Source organism: Mustela nigripes, chromosome 1 (genome assembly GCF_022355385.1).
Source record: "Mustela nigripes isolate SB6536 chromosome 1, MUSNIG.SB6536, whole genome shotgun sequence".
Lineage (NCBI taxonomy): Eukaryota > Metazoa > Chordata > Mammalia > Carnivora > Mustelidae > Mustela > Mustela nigripes.
In genome coordinates, this window is record NC_081557.1 from 199422694 (window position 1) to 199432486 (window position 9793).

The window sequence follows — 9793 nt, forward strand, 5'->3', positions numbered from 1 at the left end:
AAAGCTCTCGGCTCAGTGCTGAGTCTGTTTGAGATTCTTTTTCCCTTTCTTTCTGTCCCTCCCCGGTCTCTCTTCCTCTCCCTCTGCCCCTTCCCCCACTCACACATGCAAGTGTGTGTGTGTGTTTGCACATGCATGTGTGCTCTCTCTCAAATAAATAAATAAGTAAATAAATCCCTATAAAAAAAGTATTACCTTAGGTTCACATAGAAAAATGAACAAGATACATGAAGATAGGAAAATCAAAAAGTAAAGAGGGTGAGGGGATGAGGAAGATGGGAGGAGAAAATCCAGCACTGAGTTAAATTAGCAGCTAAGTCAAGGAGAGAAATAGACTGTACTTATTGTCAAAAAGTAAAAGAAAAAGATAATAGTTCACCAAGAAAGATGAATGGTTTCTGGCCCTGACACCTAAGAAAAATTTATTTGAAAGCATTTTTACATAAGGTGAATTGAGTAACATTGGGAACTCTGTTCTCAACAGTAGATTTACCAAAAATGCCAGAGAGTTCTGCATTTGGTTTTTGGTTGATCAACTCTTGGTGAAAGCTGAGGGCATGACTTAAATCATAAAAGAAATTTTCCAGAGCGTAAGGATGATACAGCTTGCTTTTAGGATGACAAAGCTTACTAGAAGAGAAAAAAGAAAACCTAAACACAACGACATTATATAATAATGTATATATTATGAAAATGCCATAAATTTTGGGAACAATAGAGAAAATATCAATTGAATTCTGGGTTTCTCAACCTTGGCTCTGTTGAAATGTTGTAGAAGATAGTTTGTTGTCAAGAGCTGTCCTAGGCACTGTAGAATGATTTGTAGAGATACATCCCATACATCCTTTCCAGCCAATTCCAACAAACAAAAGTCAAAAGTCCCCTGGGGGCAAAAACTAACCCCAGGTGGGAACCACTGTTCTAATCATACCAAGTAAATACAATTTCAGTCCTATCTGAGCAGTCCATTGTGATCATTTACATGTGTAATGTAGGTTCACATAGAAACCTATGTGTGTTCTATCTACATGTGTATTTATATAGTGTCCTGTGTTTTCCATTCAAAGGTTGTAGATGGCTAGAGCAGACTCCTGGCATCTGAGGAGGATACCCAAGACCTTTGTAAATCCCCAAATTGGTAAATACCACTTTAGTATATAGCATCTCCCATAATTTTGCTGGAGAATAGAGAAGGGGGTGAAACTGCTCCAATGTTCAGACCATGAGTTGTTGGCGAGGTTCATTTGGCAGCTCAAGTATCTGGTGTCCAGTCTCTAACCTTGCAGCTCACTTTACTCAAATTTGTCTCAGCTACACTATAAATCAGTATAAGTCAAGGCCCCCGGGGTCTCTCTGGAGTATTCAAGCAGTGAACTGAAACTTTTAAAACACCAAGGGACTTCTGTGGACCCCAGGGTCTGTGCTATAGACATGCAACAGTCCTGGGAAGAATGATGGAGGTCCAGGAGCACAGGGTAAAGCCTCATAGGGCATTCATTTATGTAAGATAATGCCATAAGATCTATACATTTTTAAATGGGTTTGTTTTAAAAATAAAAATATTTCAAAATATAGGAAACAGGTAGATGGGTGAGATTAAGAAGTTAGCGTGCAAGAAGGACATCAGTTCTTGATTTTTTACACCATCTCCAAAGCTCCTAAGACTTTGTCTAGTCATGGGGCACTGGGTGGCTCAGTCAGCTGAGCTTCTGCCTTCAGCTCAGGTCATCATCCCAGGGTCCTGGGATGGAGCCCTGAGTTGGGGTCCCTGCTCAGTGGGGAGCCTGTTTCTCCCTCTCCTTCCTGCTTGTGCTCTCGCTTGCTATCTCTCTCTCTCTCTCTCTCTCTCTCTGTGTCTCTCTCTCAAATAAATAAATAAAATCTTAAAAATAAAAAAGGACTTTGTCTAGTTATGACCCAGCCCTGGGGCTCAGACCCTGCCGGGGAAATTCTCTCTCTGCTCAGAGGAAGGCACTGCAAATCATTTCTGTTCATGGAGGAGCTTGGTGGGCCACTTAGGTTCTGGACCTCAGAGACCATCTGAACATAATCTCAGGCAACGCCGTGTGTGGAAATACAGTCTGGTGCGGACAGAGCATGCTAGAAAGGAGAAGAAAATGGGATTGGACTATGGAGATCTTTGTTCCAACAAGGACTTTGCTCCCGACAACCTCACCTCCCTGAATAGGTGTTGACCTCCCGCCAAGTCCAGGTTCACTCTGGAGCCAACACTACCCTGGAAGGCTGCTGGGTTGTGAGAAGGAAATGGAAATGAAGAGTGGGAAGGCATTCTGAAGGCTTTAGAAGACAAGGTGTGTGTGGAACAATCATGGTGTTGCTGACATCCCAGCTGGGTTGGCTGCTTCCCTCTTGGGTCCTAGAAGGCCACAAGCAAGGGTGACTTGCAGATTTGGGGATTAAATCAGAATGTGTTTGTCTTTGTGCTCACACCCAGAGGTTAAAACAAGATGATGAAATATCAGGAGAGCTGTTCACAGAGTTTTCAAATCCTTGAAAGCTTTTGTCCCTTCTTGTCCTCACTTGCCATCGCCCAACACTTGATGTGGAGGAGAGAGAAAAACACTGCATTTTGTGCCTCTCTGCCACACAAAGGGGGCCCCTTACGGAGTCCCCCCTAATGTCTCTAGACCTCCATTCCTTCACTTGTCAAACTGGAAATCTGGGGCATGCCTACCTCCTACAGCTGCGATGAGGATTCAATTCAATGGTATGTTTGCATGCCATCAAGTATAAAGCCTTTTGCAAATATCAGGTATTATTCGTCAAATTTATTGTTCACTATGGGCTCCATTGCGACTTAGTATAAAGATGGGGAAGGTAGATCAGAGATCTGAGTGAATAAAAAGGAACTTGAGAGTTGTCTCTAGATTTTCCAAATTTGTGCTGCTTTGTCTCTCTCACCATGAACTGAAGTTTAGCTGTAAGCTGAAGATCTATTTCACTGCCAGGAAAAAGAAACGTTTGCACATCAAAATGGATGAATCTCAGTATGTTTTGTGTGTAAAAGAAAGTCTCAAAAAGGTACACAGACTATAATTCCATGTATATAAAATTCAGGGACACGTGCACACCAATAACTGCTTAGTGATATGCAGTTCTGTGGTATAATTAGAAATAAAAATGCAGGAGTGGGAACATGCTGGGGAGGGCATAAAGGGTATCGTCAAAGGTACAGAAATGTATTCCTTAAAGTAGGATGGTGGGTACAAGTATGACCATCTTATTATTTTCTTTTAAACTTAGTTTATTGGGGATGCCTTGGCGGCTCAGTCTGTTGAGTGTCTGCCTTCGGCCCAGGTCATGCTCTCAGGGTCCTGGGGTCGAGTCTGCCTCCAGCTCCCTGCTCAGCAGGGAGTCTGCTTCTCCCTCTGCCTCTCTGCTCCCCCACTTGTGCTCTGTCTCTCTCTCTCTCTCTCTCTCAAATAAAGAAATAAAATATATTTTTATTTTAATCAACTAATTTTTACATTTTAATCAACTAACTTCAAATATTTTTGGAAAAAATTGAAGTTAGTTGATTTATTTTATTATTTATTTTTTTAAGGTGTATTTATTTGAGAGAGAATGTGTGAGCAAGCAAGGAGCTGGGAGGGAGGGCCAGAGGGAGAGGGAGGGAAAATCTCCAGCAGCTCCCTGCTGAGTCCAGAGTCCAATGCCAAGATCATGTCCTGAGCCAAAATCAAGAGTCCAAATCTTAACGGACTAAGTCACCCAGGTGCCCCCAAACTTAGTTTAAATAACAATAATTTAATAGGGATATCGTTATTTAAATGGTATATATCAGCATACTTGTATATATATACACAGAGAATATCTATAGTATTTATATATATACATATATATACGTATATATACACTCAGTATTTATGATATACATAATAAAAAAATTTTAAAAGATTCCCCATGTGTCTTAGAGTCACACTATAATAAAATTTATTGACATCATTCTTTTTTTTTTCCTCCTAGTTTGTTGTTCGTGGCTCAGCTTGGGCCATAATAAGGCTCACCATGCCCCAACTCCCCACTCCCCATCTACACCCCGCCCATCAGGTAGGTCTCAGTTTCTCACATGTACCCAGCACTTGCTGCCTACCCCAGGGACTTGGCACCTGCTACTCCTCTGCTCTAGGGGCTTCCTCCTCAGTCTCTCATTGTCTGGGTCTCAGTTAAGCCATCATTTCTTTTAGGAAGTCTTTCTGCTTCTTCTGATGGCATCAGGTTCGCCTGTGACAAACTTTCAGAGTATCCTTCTTGTCTTGTTCCTGAAATTCATCATACTTGTAAATATGTAAGTTATGTCTTTCCAACAGACTGGAAACCCTAGGAAAGCAACGCCACATCTGTTTGGCTTACTGCTGCATCACTGGTGTCTAGCGGGTGAGCATCTCGAAAGCATGCAATAATATGTGTTGAATGAATGACTAATGAATGGAGGGAGGGGTGGATGGGTGGATGGATAAACCGCAAAGCCGGAGGATTCCTACTGGCAGGTATGAATATGAGGTTATAAAGTAAATTTTATCGGCTATACTTTGGGCATTGCTTTACCTGCTCTTTCCTTGGAGCTCAATGAACAATTAGCACCAGCTTTAAACAGCTAAAGGAGTTGTCACCAGGATTTACCTCCATTGCATTTAATCAGGTCTAGCCGATGTTTTCCCCTGGTTCCAGTGAGTTGGGATTGGCATGGTGATGTCACTTTAAATGCTTCTCTGGGGCCTTTCTTTCGCAGCTCTGTTTAAAAAAAAAAAAGCAGGTTTCTCTCAGAGAGGGGCACAGGATAATGTATTATCTGAGTTATCACTGTTCAATCAAAAAGTGCATGAAGCAGCCACATAATTCATTTGGACAGCAATCACCATGGAGTTATGCAGGTCTCTCATGTAGGTGATGAAACAGCCAAATTCCCTGACAGTGGTGAATTACTCCCTGTGTCACTAATAGCAATGCCAAAAGAAGTGTCAAGGCTATAGACATGGAGCATGGGGGGCTCTTCAAATTGCACCAGTAAAAATGTGAGATGTTTTATTGCTTTCTTTTAATCTTGATCATTGAGGTTTTAAAATGAAATTACAGGGATGCTAAGCACGGCCAGTGGGTAGGGTGATTCATTTCTACTTGGCAATGGTATGAGGAGGGTGGCTCCTGTCCAGCCAAGCTGGGCTGAAACCCCCGGGCCTCGCCATTCCGCCACCATCCCTAGGGCTCAGTTGGCACCTCAAATCCTAACAAAGTCTGAGTGACATCTGGGATTTTTTTTTTTCTTTTTCATCCATAATCAAACAATTCAGCAACTATCTATCCCTTTTTCTCACGCAGTTAAAATATTGACCTGATGTAATAAAATCTCTGATTTTTGAAATCCTTGTAGTATGGGAGAGAGAGAGAGAGGCAAAGATGAATTTGAAATCTGGTGATTAGGAAATGTTTTGAATGGCCTTGAGAACCGCAGGTAAAACATTAAATTACACTAATATTCTTGTTTAGTTAAACTTTTTAATGTTTTAAAAAGCCCTTCATAATATTATGGATAAGTAAATTCTTGGGCCTGATTTCAATTTGAGTCAAATTCCAACTAATAATGTTACACCCATAAACCTTCTCCTTAACAGTCCATAACATTAAACTGAAAACAGAATTCTTAAAGCACGCTCTTATGCTGTCTATCCATGAAATAAGCATTATGGACTTTCAACAGATGTCTTTAATAGACATTGTTATTAAAAAGAATATTAAGCAAAATAAATTTAGACTGCTAGTCTAGCACAATTACTGAAGGAATACTGCTGCCTGTTCTGATCATCTCATCTACACTTAATTGGGAGAGAAAAAAATTCTCATAGTACCCATGTACTTGTTTACCTACCTAGCTCATTATCCCAGATTAGGATTTGTTAGTACCTCCTTGTATGCTCTAGCATAAGCCCCAATTTTCAGGAAATTAAAAGTTGGTCAGGGGAAAGAAAAAAAAAAGTCCAGTTAACAAGCATCAGTCTAAGAGCAAATTCCTTATAAAAATCTTGGGGGAAAATTGCAGCTCTTTTTCAGTTATGAGTGCCAAAAAAAAAAAAAAGTTTTGTGGTTTCAGGCACTTTTAAGTATTATGATTTGAAAATAAGTTAGGCTTTCAGCAGAAAAAAGAAAGTTCCAAGTCCATCATATATGGATTAATGCCTTGGTATGTTTTGAAGATGACACAAAGCTGGTAAGAGCTACCAATCTATTTGCCGGGAAATGTTATATTGTGCATGAGCATTTCAAAATAACACTATCTGTTCTAGCACTGGATTTTGGTTTCTGCCTTCAGGGCTGTAATATGAAAAATATTATCCACTCTAGTCAATTAGGTAGTAACTGGAATTTACGTGACATCTCTCATTCTGGGCTATCGAACAAAGGGGAAAAGGTCCACTTTGCTGGTCCATGGTCTGCGTCTTGAGTGGCACGCTTTCAGGGAGGTAAATCAGAGGTAAATGTTATGAAGACGGCCCTGGTACTGTCATTCTTTGTTAACAGAGGAAGAATGTGAAGGGGGGTCTTTTTTTTTTTTTTTAATTTATTTATTTGACAGACAGAGATCACAAGTAGGCAGAGAGGCAGGCAGAGAGAGAGGAGGAAGCAGGCTCTCCGCTGAGCAGAGAGCCGATGTGGGGCTCGATCCCAGGACCCTGGGATCATGACCCCAGCCGAAGGCAGAGGCTTAACCCACTGAGCCACCCAGGCGCCCCTGATGGTAGATTTCTATATCCGCAATTTTCTCCTGAAAGTTTACTCCTATTTGGAACAATTATTATTTATTACTCACTTATTAACAGACATAAAATTAGTTTTGATGACAGCCTTTTGATAACAATAAACCAAAAATGGATTCAGGGTTTAGTAGTGCTGAAGAGCTTTTCTCCTTTTTTAAAAAGCAGAGACTTCACAGTGTGTTAGAGCAAAGTTGTTGCTTAATAACTGTTCTACTAAGTTCACCAGGTTGTACTCGATGTTCTGGCCTTTATTGCTTACACAGAGTATGTGCTTTCTACCTGGCCTTATTAAACACACACACACACACACACACACACACACACACACACACACAACTTGCTTTGACCAAAATGGTCATACTAGTATAGGAAGAGTAACTATAGAGAAATTCAATTTGTCTAGAACTTCAGGGCTTTAAGAGCTAATCCCAAGTGACAGAGTTATTGAGACATTTGACCAAGAGAAGAACCTTACCTTAGGAAAAGGACAAACATTTTGTGTAAACACACTCGTTCCTTCTCCTGGAGAGGTTGTTTATGCTTAGTCATTGGGAAAGTTTCAGCTGCACTTTGGTCAACACGGCTCAGTAATTATCAAGACATTGACTACCTACAGCCGAGGTAGGAACGGAAAAGCTTGACCTACTTGTAGCACAGAAAGGAAAAATTCAAGATGATGAAATGCTTTCCTTGGGGAATGCCATCCCTTTATTTTATGGTCACACCTAGTATACCCCTCTGATATCAGGTCTGCTCTGCCCAAGATATAAGGGATTTTGAAGGTAGAATAGAAGTATGATTCAGCTCTCCATGCATTATTCAATGCCATCCAGACTTCCAAGGCTTAATACACTTCCTGTCCACTCATCCTCAAGGAAGCAAACAATGTACGCTGAAGGGTGATCACTGCCCAGTTAGGAAAGTATGGTCTCTCGGCTCCACACCCCACCTCGTGCATTTGGCTTTATGATGCTGGAGTTGGGACCCTGTCACCCACACTTCCCCTTTACTAGCAGCTCCATGTTAAGCTCTGAAAATCAAGGGCACTGGAGGGAGTCTTCAAAGCTGGAGGAGAAGGGACTGACTCCCTCCCCTTTGCTCCCTCTTGGCTTGATGTCTGCTGCCAATGCTGGATACCAGCCCTGCAGCCTGACTTTTTGACTCCACAGAAGCAGTTCTTTCCTACAGCAGTGAGGGAATCCCCTCCTAAGTTTGCCCAGCGCTTGCAGAACCAGCCTATGGTTTCTGTCTCCCAACTAGACCCTCACTGATACACCTGCTGAAGCCCAAATTCATGGGTTAACACTCCCATCACATTGCCTGTCCCATAGTTGCTTGTAGTCAACATCGATTGTATTTAGGTGCCCAGAAAACAATCATTTTTATTTTGGCAAACCTCCCCAAATTTACTCCCTGTCGATGTAGTTTAGGTGGGACTGTGTCTATCCTTCGTTCCAGGGGGAGGCTGGTGACTGAAGTCGAACACAGGAAATTATTGCCTGGGCCACCCATGCCAACCATGATTGGTTTCATGGATGAACGTGAGCTCCAGATGTACTTGAAATCAGTGTCACCTTTTTAAGCAGAAATTTGGTGGATGTGTGGGTGGGGGGCAGACATCACTCTGTGGCCTTTAAAACATAGACCAGATTGGAGCTAGTGGCAGAGGTAAGTACACACCTCTCATCATCCTCCCCCAGCCTGGAGCCTGGCTGGAACTTCCATTGCCAACCTCCCCATGGGATGAATTGCACGTGACTATTTGTTGATGACTAGCCAAAGAGCCTTGGGGTTGCGGCTGAGGATTTGACATCTTATAATATGAGACCAATAGAACTTTCTAGATGCCACATTCTAACTGACAATTTAGTTTACTTACCTTACATGGTGATGGAGACACGACTAAAATGCTTCCTCCTAAGATCTTCTAAATATGGCGTATCTGAAACCTCTATCCAAGCTAAGACAGAACTAAGAAAAGAGTAGATATTTATTGAATGCCATTGTAGATAGATATTGGGTCAAGTCATTTTATTTTACAACCAACCCAGGAAGTATGCCCACTTTTTAAAGATGAGAAAAGTGAGGGTTGGGAAGGGCAAGCAACTTGCTCAAGGTTACAAACTAAGAGATTCAAAACTAGTTCCCTCTGACATTAAAATTCATTCTCTCTCTCCACATCAGGAACGCAAGTCAACAGATAGTTCAAAGAGAAAAGATGATTGCTTGAAAATGTCTTGTCTCCTACCTTTCTCCTTGTTTTTCCACCCCAAAAGCCCGGAAGCAGAAAGGTGGCTGGAAACTTATTCTAAAGTGTCATTGAGGGCAGGAATTTACCCTGTGTACTGGGGGGAAGACAATCCAAAAGCAATCGTACTTGGACTGTTAGGAAAGTCTTAGCTTGTTTTCTAGTCTAGCCACAAAAAAATAGAGGCTGATCAGGGCAAAATGATTTACTATCATTTATTAGTGTATTTTATACTTCACTGAACTTAGATAGGCAAATTATATAAACATTTTACATACAAGCTAAACATGTCAGATGTCAGGACTCAAAATATGTATTTAATTAAAAAAATACATCTCTTAAAACCAAAGCCCTAAATACATATTAAACAATACCCTAATCTGAAGGTAAATGAGACACACCACCTAACCAGCATCATGTGACCCACATACACGGGGAATACCTCCATCAGTCAGGCAAATGTGTTCCACCAGCACACTTTATTGTCAGCGACTTCATTAGCTGATGAAGTAATAACACAGAAGTCATAAGGACCCAATCAAATAGAGAAGAAGTGGGTATGGTGTGAAATTTTTAAATATTAACCAAAATTATATCAAGTAGTCTTCCAGAAAACAAGATTCTGGAAGTTCTAAGCCAGAGAGAGGATTAAGAAGGAGGGGGACTCCAAGGGCTCATATGTTCTGAGGCATAGAGGTGGGGAAAAGGTTTGCAGAAGTCTGCGGAGTGACGTGGACTCAGCCTGACTGGATCACCCTAGCCGCTTTTCAGT